General features: G+C 29.7%; 1 protein-coding gene across 1 annotated transcript in view; it reads left to right on the forward strand.

Annotated features, from left to right (window-relative positions):
* The first annotated feature begins 3,981 nt into the window (after positions 1-3,981).
* LOC145291457 (protein shuttle craft-like) overlaps positions 3,982-13,641 on the forward strand; it is a 111,009-nt gene continuing 101,349 nt past the window's right edge. The window contains exon 1 of the mRNA XM_080137315.1: positions 3,982-4,172. The gene's annotated coding sequence lies outside the window, so the exon portion shown is untranslated. The remainder of the gene's footprint in view (positions 4,173-13,641) is intronic.

The following is a 13,641-nucleotide window of genomic DNA, read 5'->3' on the forward strand; positions in this document are numbered from 1 at the left end:
TACTTAAAAATAAAACTACTTTTTTTATTTCATTTTTTTTTTATCCTTTTATAAAGAAGTCACCACTTATCAAGGCCCAGAGGTCACTCAAGGATAAGGGTTAATGGGTGTACAGTAGTCAATGGAACAATATTGTAGTCATAGTTAGTAGTGGAAACTTGATATATTGGATTACTTAAGGGGGCGGATCATTAAGAACTTGTTTATATTAGACTTGAAGACAACCATATTGTAGTCAGCTGGAAAACAGGGAAACGGAAGAGAGTTCCACAGGCATGCAGGTCTAAGAAAGAAGCTTTGTTCATAGAATCTGCAATTAGGTTTAGGCACAGATAAAAAGTGTGGGAAATTATTGATAGTGGTTTCAGCTACAGGAGTGTTTTTTATGAAAGTTTGGCGAGGTGGGGACCATATATTGGAGCTCAGACAAGCACTTACCATGAAAATAACAATAAAGCAGAGGCAGGCTTGCAACGTCTCTTCTATGGGAAACAGGTTGCAGAGAAGAAAAAAGGGTATCCCACAGTAGGCTACTTAATTAATTTATGTGTTTTATATTTTCTTTCTGTCACATGTACGTACATCATAATAACTTTTCTTCATTTTTGTTTTCTTCATAAGGGGTAATTCTGGACAAGTACCATTATTTCTTAGCCTCCCACCCTAACTCCTCGTCTTTCTTATTTGTCTTGCTCGTTTTTTTTTCCTTTCCCTCTTTGCACATCTCCCTTTATGTTTTCTTTGTCTTTATTTGTATTTGTATTCATGTATTTTTATTTTGATTCACTTTATTTATTACTTCCTGCTATATGTAAATCCTGGTTAAATATTCAAAATAACACAGTATTCAAAGGCCAAATAAGATTCCCTCAAATACACACTGACTTATACAGGAACGGTGCATCTTCTTCACCCAATATCATTTCAAGAACCAGTAATAAACTGGATACCCTACCAGACTAGATGAATTCTTGTCTTGGAATCCAGCAAGACCACAGGAATAATATACATATTTACTGGTCAATTGAAAAAAGGGAAATTAATGTTCTTCACTTCTTTACTAAAATATATCTATATATCTATAAAAGTGAAATTGTGTGTGTGTGTGTGTGTGTGTGTGTGTGTGTGTGTGTGTGTGTGTATTTCCCTACCAAACTACTCTGTCAATTTTCAGTCTACAGACTTAAGATTTGACATAAGGGGTATTGAGATTTGGGAAAATCTTTGCAATCAGTTTTCGGCCAGAAATTTAGCTGTCAAGGGGTCAAAGTTCAACGATTTGACCTTTGAAAACTCTACCAAACTCCTCCTCCAGTTTTGGGTCTAAACACTTGAAATTTTAGATGTAGGTTATTTGGATATGGATCAAACTTTTAATTTGATTTGAGCCCAAATCAATAAATGTATTGCAGAGGGTATAACAACCAGTTATAAAAATCAGTTGACCGTACAACTAAAATATTAAGACACAGAGGCAAAAAGAAAGAAACAGCAAAGCAAAAGGAAGAGTGACAAAAAAGGCTGGAGCCAATTCAAAGACAACGAATCGCCTTTTATTTACAAAAAGGAAGTAAGTAAGAATGCTAACCTGTTGAGGGTAGCAAGTGGTGCTGGAAGGCTGTAGGAAGGTGCGACAGGCACTGAAAAGGTGCAGAATGATGCAGCAGGTGCTGGAAGAGTACATGAGGATGTGGCAGGTGCTGGAAGGCTGCGGGAGTAAGCTGGGGGTCACTGGTATAAGAGGGGAGGTCTCAGGAACCAGAAAAGCAGAAGTAGTCTCATGGTAGTAGTTTGTGGGTCGCATAAGAATGGTTTTAGAATCGCATATCAATGTGGAAAAAGGTAGCCCTGACAAGGGTTGTTTCAAACTACTGCTGCTGCTGGAGACCCTTCAGCTGCTGGGCTCGACTTGACTGGAAATGTCAAAGTCACATCTCGGGAGACTTCTCGCTCCCTCGCCTGCTTGAATCGGCTGGCCGCTAATGTGCTGTATTTATGAGAAGGTATTGTTACAAGCGCTGTTCCTCAAACAAAAAAACAAATGAATAGAATTAATTCTCTGCCGAATCGAAGAATTCCACATGTAACTTGATTGTGTTTATGTTCAATTCAGCTTGAAACCAAAGTCTCTGCTATCCATTTTAATGAAGTAAGAGTTGAAATTAGATTTTCTTCACCTCAGTTTGACACGAGAAAATGGTTATGTGACGCCGGGCAGTGTATATAAGATTGTTCAAATATGAAAAAATGGCTAGGATAGCAAAATATAAACCACGATATAAATGCACCGCAATAAATGTTAAGGGGTCAAAATTGGAGCCAAAATTTAAAAGAATTTGACTCCTGTGGTCTCTACCAAATTACTTTGCCAATTTTTGGTCTAAACATTCAAAATTTGATATAAAGTGTATTGAAACATAGAACAAGCTTTTTAATCGGTTTTTGGACAAAAGTTTTGATCTTTGCGGTTTCTAGCAAACTATTCAGCCAATTTTGGGTCTAAACATTAGAAATTTTACATAAAGGGTATTCAGACATGCAGCAAGCTTTTTAATTAGGTTTAAGGTCAAAGTTGAAAAAGTTGACCTTTGCAGACTCTACCAAACTCCTCCACTAATTCTGCGTCTAAACTCTTGAAATTTTACATGTAGGTCACCTAGACATGAGTCAAATTTTTTATATATATATACATATGCACATAAAGTTATGAACAGTACATAGGGCCCGAGTAAAGCAGTACTAGTACATATATATATACCCTTTAAATTTAAAAATAAACTCAACACTATGTTACATCATACTATATATATAACAAGCTTCTCCTTATTTATTTAGAATTCAATAAAGCTTTCCCCAACATTCTATAATTCCAATTAGTCTTTTTTGCTTCTAGTGAACCCTATGCTAGACGCCACATCTCCACCATGCTACCTAGCACCTTCTCTATTCTTCTGATGAGAAGCATTAGGCTTCAAAATGCCTTGGCATAAAGAGTCCTTTCTAGCCCCCAAATTTTGCTTGTATTCCATTATTCAATAAATGAGCTAATCTATATCCACCAATATATAGTTTTGTGACTTCATTTCATACACCAGTTGTTCTATTGTATAAGCTCCAATGTTGAGCTTGGCATTATCCAGATAAGTCTCCTTTTGTGGAATTGAACTCTCTCTTTTCCTCTCTTTTCCTCCTACCCATTAAGCTATATATATATATAAATATATATATATATATATATATATATATATATATATATATATATATATATATATATATATATATCATGGCAGCAAATTCGTTTTCAAACATTGCCATTACTTGATATCGCACAAAAAAAAAAGAAAAAAAGAAAGAAAAGATATACGAGAACACAAAAACATTCAGTGATGGGCCACATGAAGATGGCTTTTAAGCCCTGTCGAATTCTGGCATTCTTTGGCACACATTATGCAGACATGTGCGCCACTAGCAGCACATTCTTGATGGTTACTTCTATGTATAATCAAATGCCGCTTCAAACTACCTGCTGTTTTGTACGTCCGCCCGCAGTTGACACAGGTTAGCTCTGGCAACACAAGACTGCTTAATTTTATATATATATATATATATATATATATATATATATATATATATATATATACATATATATATATATATACATATATATATACATATATATATACATATATATATACATATATATATACATATATATATATACATATATATATATACATATATATATACATATATATATACATATATATATATATACATATATATATATACATATACATATATACATATATATATATACATATATATATATACATATATATATATATACATATACATATACGTATATATATGTGTGTGTGTGTGTGTGTGTGTGTGTGTGTGTGTGTGTGTGTGTGTGTGTGTGTGTTTGTATATAGAAATCATTAAAAATTATTTAAAGCTAGAACCGGAAATGTATCCTCTAGTCGGAAGTTTGGTGACTTACCTCCCTTGTTTGAAAAACGGGTTTATTAGTAATTCCTGTTTTCGGCCGAAACTCATCGTTTGAAAACGCGACTTTTTTTTTTGTTTTGTTTTGTTTTTTTTTGTATATAACTCGCTGGCAGTTTGTGGCTTTGTTTAAATTCTTGAAATAAAGCCGTTGATCGTTGAAGGTAAAATCATTCCTACTTTAATAGCATTAAGAAAGATTGCCACGTTTATTTATCCATCGTAATACGACGTGTTTTGACTTTCTCTTAGAATTTTGTTGCTATTTAAAATAATGCAGATCTTTTTTCCTTGTTTGTTTAGTTTTTAGGATAATACCCTTTTTTACCGGCTGAATAATAAATAATGTAGCTTTTTATGAATAAAAGGTGATTTTTTTCCTATAGCCATTATAATCTATACATATATATTATTTCCATTTAAAAAAAAAAAAAAAAAAAAAGTCTGGGTTGTCGGGAAAAATACATAAAATTCAACTTTTATATCTTTTTCAATATATATTTCTTTATTATTTAAGAAACAATTTTTTAGTTTTAATTTATATTTACAAACCAGTTCGATTTTTTCAATTATTTTAAGACTTCATATTTTACTGGTATCATACTTTTTACAGAATTAAATTTCATTTTATATCTTATTTTCTGCCCCCCCCTTTTTATTTATTTTTTTAGATAAATATGTTGCATCATAGATAAAAAAAAAGGCAATCCCGTAAAAGATGGTGTAATATTACGCAAGATTTGATGAAAACACCCACTTTAAACGTAGTTATTTTTCTAGATTTCATTGACAAAGAAAAAACGTTTTGCATAATTTAAAAATGAGCTTGAATTAAATATTCACTATTTACACAGAAGGTACCGTGCTATTTTACTATATATAGTACCGTATTTTCAAGTTAAATTCAATTTTTACCGCATCTTTTATTTATTAAATTGCTACGTGAAGTACGGAATAGTTACAAACACCATCACCTTTCGATGTTAAGAATGGCTTTCTAAATAATAACGTTATTTCATCACGGTACCTTCTCTGCACAAAGTACCGAATGTTTGTAAAATTATCGTCGAATATTATTTTGGAGACTTCTTTTCGTGTTTTTTTTTGTTTTTTTTTTTTTGTTTTTTTGTCAGCAACTAAATATATTTTCTTTACTATTCTTTAAAAGATGTCGATAATTAATAAAGTCTTGTGACCACTTGTGTGTCTTGCCTCTTCGTGGTTCGTATTTAAAAACAAATCCTATTAGTCGATTATTTATCGAAAAAAGGAATGTTATGAATGTAAAATAAAACCATTAAAAATCGCATAAAAAATCATTTAGATATGAAATTTAAATCCACCAGAATGCATTACAATCTATTCGTAAACAAAGTAACTATTTTAATCTTTAAAGTCTAAAGAAAAGAATGAATTCGTGACGCTTCCAAATTGTAATTTGGAAGCATTTAAACTATCGAATAGAATATCGTTAATGGCTTTGAAATTTAAAAAAATAAATCCGCCTGTACTAAAAGATCGAAAGATTTGAATCTAATAATTGTTTAATAACAAAATGATTTCGTAATGAGTAGTAAACTATTCTAATACCACATTGTACGTCTTACACGTGTTTCGTTGAATTGTATAGATCGACTAAACAACTCATCAGACACCTATATTAAATGAGTTTCTGATGAGTTGATTGGTCCATAAGAAAATTTTTGGAATAAAATCTTTGATTATTTGAAAATACAAGAAGTATTTTTGGCTGACGTACACGAGTGCCCCCCCCCCCCGTCCCCAGCAAAATACATATCAGTCCTGATGTTATACGCACGCAGCGCGTTTCCGGGAGCGTTCATTAATCTGAAAGAAAAAAATTTAGGCGTGTGTAGCCTTTTTTGTTTCTTTTTTTTAATTTTGGTTTGAACTTTGCGCATTTGGGATTTCGTTATACGTTATCAGCGACTCTGTTCCGACGGTATTCCGTTCTATAATCAACCGTATCAACTTCAGGTAGCTTGATTTTTATTTATTTATTTTTTTTTTCCGAGCACTGATTTTGGACATTACCCTTTTTTCTTAATGAAATACCCCCCCCCCAAAAAAAAATGTTTTAATACCTTTTTATTAAAACAAATTCATGTAAACAAACTATTTCAAAAAAGTACCCAAGCTCACTAATACCGGCAAATTGGTATTAGTTACCGTGTTATTTTTTGGTAAATATTTAGTTTAACTACAACACCGAATAATAAAAATCGATAAGGTAGAAAATTATTTATTAAAGAAAAATTTTAAAATAGAATTTTATGAAAACGATCGTAAGACACGGGATAGTTCAAAAGGAAGGTAATTTTCCGTTCCGCTTTAAACAAGATGGTAATTTTTCACCTGCTATCACGATTAATTTTTTTTAATGTGCACTTGTGCAGTGCAGTGTGCAGTGCACTTATTGATCCGTGCTAAAATAATAACGTTATTTAAAAAGCCGTTCTTAACATGGGGAGAGGGGATGGTGTTTTGTAACTATTCTATACTTAAGCAAAAATTTGGTGCTTGTGCACTTGTTGAACCGTGCTATTTTTAAATAGTATTTTCAAGATAAATAAAAGTTTAACAATATTTTTATTTTATTAATTTGTTAACTGGAAGTACAGAATAGTTACAAAACACCCTACTCTCCCATGTTAAGAATGGCTTTCGAAATAACGTTATTTCAGCAGCAGTCAGCACGGTTCAATAAGTGCACACCTACCACGGCACAGGTACCAAAATTTACTTTTTTTTTTTTTTTTTTTTTTTTTTTTTTCCTTTTTGGATAGGATTTTCGGGTTTGTATTACTGTACACATAGATTCGAAAAAGTTGTCAAAAAACAAATATATAACAAATAAATGTTATCAAAGGCAAGATAAGTTACTTTTCTACCAAACTGGATATATTTTTCGTGTTTTTATTCAATGTAACATATTTATTCAGCTCGAAAAACATACAGTGTTTACCGATGTATTGGAAAATTCAAGATGGCGTCTGATTCTCTCTTTAACACGGTAAGTTTGGGAAAAGGTGTTATAAATAAAAAACCGGTTAAAATACTGTTAAAAACTCGCTCAATATATGTTACCGTGACATAGGCTGACATATATTCGGCGGGTTTTTAATAGTATTTTGTATAGTTTTTTATTTATAACACCTTTTCCCAAACTTACGGTGTTAAAGAGGATGTGAGACGCCATCTTGAATTTTCCAATACATCGGTAAACTGTATGTTTTTCGAGCTGAATAAATGTTACATTGAATAAAAACACGAAAAATATATCCAGTTAGGTAGAAAAGTAACTTATCTTGCCTTTGATAACATTTATTTGTTATATATTTGTTTTTTTGACAACTTTTTCGAATAGTGTACAGTAATACAAACCCGGATTTTCAAATTAAGCTCAATTTTTATGACATCTTTTGTTTATTAAATTTTAAGGTGAAAGTACAGGCTTGCGAAATAACTGTATTATTTCAGCACGGTCCGTGACTGCATAAGTACGCTTTATTTATGTATTTATTTTGGCACTTCTGTATGACAATTACATATTAGCATCAAAGACGAGTTATCGACCCCTGTTCTTAGGATAACTGCCATCAAGCGGCCATTATATGAATCTCAAAAATAAACAAGTGTTTAACGCAAAAAATATATAATAACGAAATAAATAACACAAAAATATATAAAAACCGAAACATTTATTGTATGAAAAAAGTATCAAAATATAATTTTAATGTATTAATATATTTTTTTCAATGAGTGATTCATAACTGAAAATATAAAAATGTGTTTTTTCAGTAAGGTCGAATAAAAATGAAACAAAATATAATTTAAAAAAACATAAAACATTTATAGAGGTTTAAGAATTTTTATTTATTTTTTTGTACAGAAAGATTGTATAAAAATATGGTGCTAATGCAGAGAGTGATCCGCTCTATTTTTTAAAGCGTATTTCCACATTTAATTAAAGTTTTATGTTTTGTTTATTCAATTGTATGGTTAAAGTACAGAATAGGTAGAAAGCACCCTCCCCTCCTCATGTTAAGAATGGCTTTTTAAATGTTATTTCAGCACGGATCACTCTCTGCGTGAGTATAAAAAATATAATTTTGATTTGCACTAACTTTTAGAAAAGGAAAAGTTATCGACCCCTGATAAGCGACATCTGTCGGCGGTTCTTGAAACTAAAATATAAACATTTGCCTCATGTAACTCTTATGCAGAAGTGCCTTTTTTATTATTATTATTAATCCAAACCTTTGTGCAATACAGTGAATTCGTTCGATTTTGTTATTGTTGAGCGTACAAACGAGTTTAGTGTTTCAGTTTTGTTGTTAATTAAAACTTCACCTCAAAGTAGGGTTATTTTTTAAGTTTCACTTTACCATAAACGATTCTTGGTATTTCTCTAATAAAATGATAATCGCCATTGTCTCTTTTTGTTTCGTTTTGTTGACAATGTTGTTCCTCTCGATTTTGGGATTCTATTTTTTTGTTAGTACTTATGCAGAATATGGACGTCGGACCATGTTATTTTTCAGAAAGGATTTTCAGTCCTTGTCCCGAATTTCCCCCTAATAGCTGTTTTGGCGATTATCCAGAATTCCCCCTATATTAAAAAAAAAAACAAAAAAACAAATATGAATAAAAATCTGTGCTTGTTAAGATGGAGTTGATCAGAATTTTTGTAGGAATTTTTGACACCCCTAACACGAAACTGGGAATAAAATATAAAAAACTCGTAATTTCTCTTTTAAAAGTGGGTTGTTTATTTTCTTTATGGATTATACTTCCAAAATAAACTGTTTTAAAAGTAATAGAAATATTTCCTTTTATTTAAAAAAAAAACAGTAATGAATTTTACGAACTCAATATTTTTCAATTTTTAAACTTTAAAAATCTATCAAAATTTTTCTATCGATTCTATTTTTACGATATTTTCAGGGTCAATGTGAAATTTTATGCTCTTTCCAATAAACCGAATATAATATTTTAGACAAACGTTTTTGTTTTTTTTTTAATTCACGCACCCTCCCCCATTTTCAAGTGTCTATTAAAAAGTAAATAATTTACTCACCAAAGTTTTATATATCACAAATTGAAGAGAAAAGGTCAATAAATAATATATTCAAATTTAAAACAAAAAAGTAGTGTTTTTTAGAATTTTACTTGTAAAGTTCGAAGTTTAAAACCTTTTTTTTTTTTTTTTAAACCACGTTTATTTTTTCTATTGTTTTTTTTTTTTTTAATGAAACGTTGGTCCCTGCTCCTTTTTAATTGAAAAAAAATTAGAGCTTGAATTACGTTTTTCGAGTAGTTATAAGCTTGGAAAGACAGGGGGTCGAATAATTCACGCCTCTCATTTTGAAATGTCTATTAAAAAGTAAATAATTAATTTACTCACCAAAGTGTTATATATCACAAATTGAAGATAAAAGATCAACAAAAAATATATTCAAATTTAAAACAAAAAAACAGTAGTGTTTTTTAGAAATTTACCTGTAAAGTCCGAAGTTTAAAACCTTTTCAAAAAAAAAAAACACTTTTTTTTTTTCTGTAATGAAACCTTGGTCCTTGCTCCTTTAATTGAAAAAAAAAAAAAAAATTAGGGCTTGAATTGCATTTTTCAAGGAGTTATAAGCTAGGTGTATCAGAAATTTCGTGAAAATAGTGAATAATTCCACCCCATCTTTCCAAGCTTATAACTCCTCGAAAAATGTAATTCAAGCCCTTATTTTTTTTTCAATTAAAGGAGCAAGGACCAAGGTTTCATTAAAAAAAAAAAAAAAAAACAACAATGTGTTTTTGTTTTTTTTTAAAAAGGTTTTAAACTTCGGACTTTACAGGTAAATTTCTAAAAAACGGTTTTTTTTGTTTGTTTTAAATTTGAATATATTATTTATTGACCTTTTCTCTTCAATTTGTGATATATAAAACTATTAAACATAAATCAATTATTTACTTTTTAATAGAAACTTGAAAATGGGGGGGGGCGTGAATTTAAAAAAAAACGTTTCTCTAAAATATTATATTCGGTTTATTGGAAAGAACATAAAATTTCACATTGACCCTGAAAATATCGTAAAAATAGAATCAATAGGAAAATTTTGATAGATTTTTAAAGTTTAAAAATTGAAAAATATTGAGTTCGGAAAATTCATTACTGTTTTAAAAAAAAAAAAATATTTCTATTACTTTTAAAACAACTTTAATAGTCTATTTTGGAAGTATAATCCATAAAGAAAATAAATAACCCACTTTTAACAAAGAAATTACGAGATTTTTATATTTTATTCGCAGTTTCGTGTTAGGGGTGTCAAAAATTCCTACAAAAATTCTGATACACCTAGTTATAAGCTTAGAAAGACGGGGTGGAATTATTCAATATTTTTCACGAAATTTCTGACACACCTAGGAGTTGACAGATTAAGTTTTTTTTTTTTTTAATAATATATGGTTTGGAGCCAAAACAACAATACTTACTTGTCATGTTGAAAATAATATATCTAAAAATTACGAAAATCCATGGAGTAGAACAACTATTGTTTTTAGTAAAAAAAAAAAAAATAATAATAATAATCGCCATTAAAGTAGTGAAAAGGGAGATAAGTATGTTCCCCCTATATTCGCAATCTTTAAGCTGTTAACATCTAAGGAAAATACCATTCCCCCCAATTTTCCGTAAAAATTACTCCTAACTATAAATAATTTAAAAAATAAATAACAAAAAATCTGTATAGGTACTCGTGGGGAAGTGAAAATATATTCCAAAAATCACATAAATTAATCAATTAGTTTTTTTTTTATAAAGAAAATAATTTTTTTAGCGATTAATGACAATTTGTGGGTAATACAACAAATCTTGCAGGTTTGAATTGTTGAGTTATCTCTTTGTTTCTTTGTTTACAAGATGATGGGGCCAGACAGTTCCGCCTTGGCTATTCATAAAAGTTGATCTTAGTTTAAAATAAAATTACTTTATCAACTTCATAATTTTTGGAATATATTTTCATTTCATCACGAAAACGTACATCGTACAGATTTAGATGAAATTCGGGGTAAGAATTCGGATTTTCAAGTAAAATTTAATATTTACGGTATCTTTCGTTTCTTAAATCGTTAAGTGAAAGTACAGAGTAGTTACAGAACGCAATGTTAAAAATGGGATTTTACATAAGTACCGTTTAGATTTTTTTTTTTTTTTTTTTTTTTTTTTTTACAGTGAAAGCATTTTTTGGTGGAAATCATTTTATCTATAATTTTTTTTTTATTATTGAAATAATAAAAAAGCTATTTCGTTTACTATCGACCACCAAGCATGTGATATCAATAGTACGCCCCTCTCTCTCTCTTTTCTGTCTCTGCCTCTCTCCCTCTCTCTCTCAAAATTTCACGAGGTTGGGTCATTTCCTTATAAATAAAGTGGACAAAATCTCGCACCTAAATGTAACTTAAATAAAAGCAAAATTTAATGTAATTATTAAATACGATCAGGAAATTAGTAAAAAAAAAAAAAAAAAAATTTTTTTTTTTTTTTTTTTTAAATTTGCTTTACCTACCTACTTGCAAATGATTTGTATAATAAATTTAAATATTCAGTGTTTTGAGCATTTAAAGTTCCGTAAGTATCAGATCTAAAGAGAGTAGCCATCTTTGTTCAGATAGTAATGTGAACAAAAATAGCTGCTTCGGCGCTAGGTGTATCAGATTCGGCCATTAAAATGCCGTATATGAACTCGAATAAATCAACTTACTATCTTTCGAAGCTTATAACTACTTGAAAAATGTAATTCAAACCCTATTTTTTATTTTTTCAATTAAAGGCGCAAAGACCAAATTTTTAAAAAATGTCAAGTTTAATAGCAAATTATGCAATATTTGTTTTTTAAATCGGTTTTCTTTAAAAAATGATTTAAAGAAAATCAACGAAATTTTACTTTGATTATAAAAATATATATAAATTCCAAAAAATCACTTACCTATAAAAAATTCTATTTAATGTGTACTTCCATTATTCATTGTTAAGAATTTATCCATATTTATACTTATATTCCATGTCCTTTTTAAATAAAATACTTTTTTAAACAAGGATAAAAAAAAAAAAACAGAAACTCAGATTTATTAACTGTTCAAATAAAGGGAGAAAAATCTGATTTTTTTTTTCGCGATTATCTTACGGTGATTTATAAACGCCAGAATGAATGCCTTTTTATTGCATGCTGTTAACCAAAATTAGTATTTTTAGGCCTCTGTAGTTGAAAAAAAGCACACATTCACTTATAAGTTTCTTCCGTTAAACAAAAATTCCAGTCGACTGATTTTTTTTTTAATTCTCTTAATGAAATACGCAAGTTTTTGATTATATTTTATTTCTACTTTATCGAGTGAATTTAAAAAGAAAAATGTTTAAAATATTATGTTCAGTTTATTGGAAATAGCATAAAATTTCACATTGACCCTGAAAATATCCTAAAAATTGAACCAATAGAAAAATTTTGATAGATTTTTAAAGTTTAAAAATTGAAAAAAATTTAACTTGTAAAATTCAATTGATTTCATATGTAAAAAAAAATGGATGGTTGAACGTGCACCAGTACTTTGTAAACACTGTTTTTTAAAAAAATAAAAAGTAATATTTCTATTATTTTTAAACAACTTTAATAGTTTATTTTGGAAGTATACTCCATAGAGAAAATAAACAAGCCACAAGTTTTTTATATTTTATTCACAGTTTTCTGTTAGGGGTGTCAAAAATTCCCCCAAAATTCTGATACACCTACTTCAGCGCTTATCCAGAACCTCCGTATATTAAAAAACAAATATAAAGAAAAATCGGTACTTAAGATGGAGTTGACAGATCGATTTTTTTTTATATATGGTTTTAAGCCAAAACAACAATACTTATGTCGAAAATACTTATATCTAAAAATTACGAAAATTCACGGAGTAGAACAACAGCTATTGTGTTTTAGTGAAAAACAAAAAGTCTATCGCTATCGACTAAAACAAAACATCGCCATTAAAGTAGTGAAAAGGAATATATGTCCCTCTGTATTCGCAATCTTCAAGGTCTTAACATCTAGGAAAATACCATCCCCCACCCCAATTTTCCGTAAAAATTACCTTTAAGTATAAATTTTCGGCGCTGTTTTACAGTCTCATTGTTCTGAGAGAGACAATTCTCTTTTACTTAGATTCGTTCAATTTTTTTTCATCTCAATTTAGGACGCTAATAATGCTGTCAGTAAGTTTTCACGAGGGGTTTAGAACGGAGTATTCAATTATAGAATTTGTATAGTTTTAACAGGTGCTTTTGCAGTTTAATTAACCGTTTTTCCGTAAGTAACATGCCGGCATTAACAGAGCAGAAGAACCGTTTAATATTTCCCAAAAATTCTGTTTGCATTACCTCCACCGCCTCCCTTCCAATGTAAACAATTTTTGTGAAATATTGAACGGTTCTCCTTTTCGGTTAATGTCAGCGCGTTACTTACGGAAAAACGGTTAATTAAACTGCAGACGCACCTGTAAAAAAAAAAAAAAACTATGCAAGTTCTAGAATTGAATACACACTCCTCAAAAATAAAAACAAAAGTATGTTTCTGTAAA

Source organism: Euprymna scolopes, chromosome 12 (assembly GCF_053919585.1).
Source record: "Euprymna scolopes isolate OS-2025 chromosome 12, ASM5391958v1, whole genome shotgun sequence".
Taxonomy (NCBI): domain Eukaryota; kingdom Metazoa; phylum Mollusca; class Cephalopoda; order Sepiida; family Sepiolidae; genus Euprymna; species Euprymna scolopes.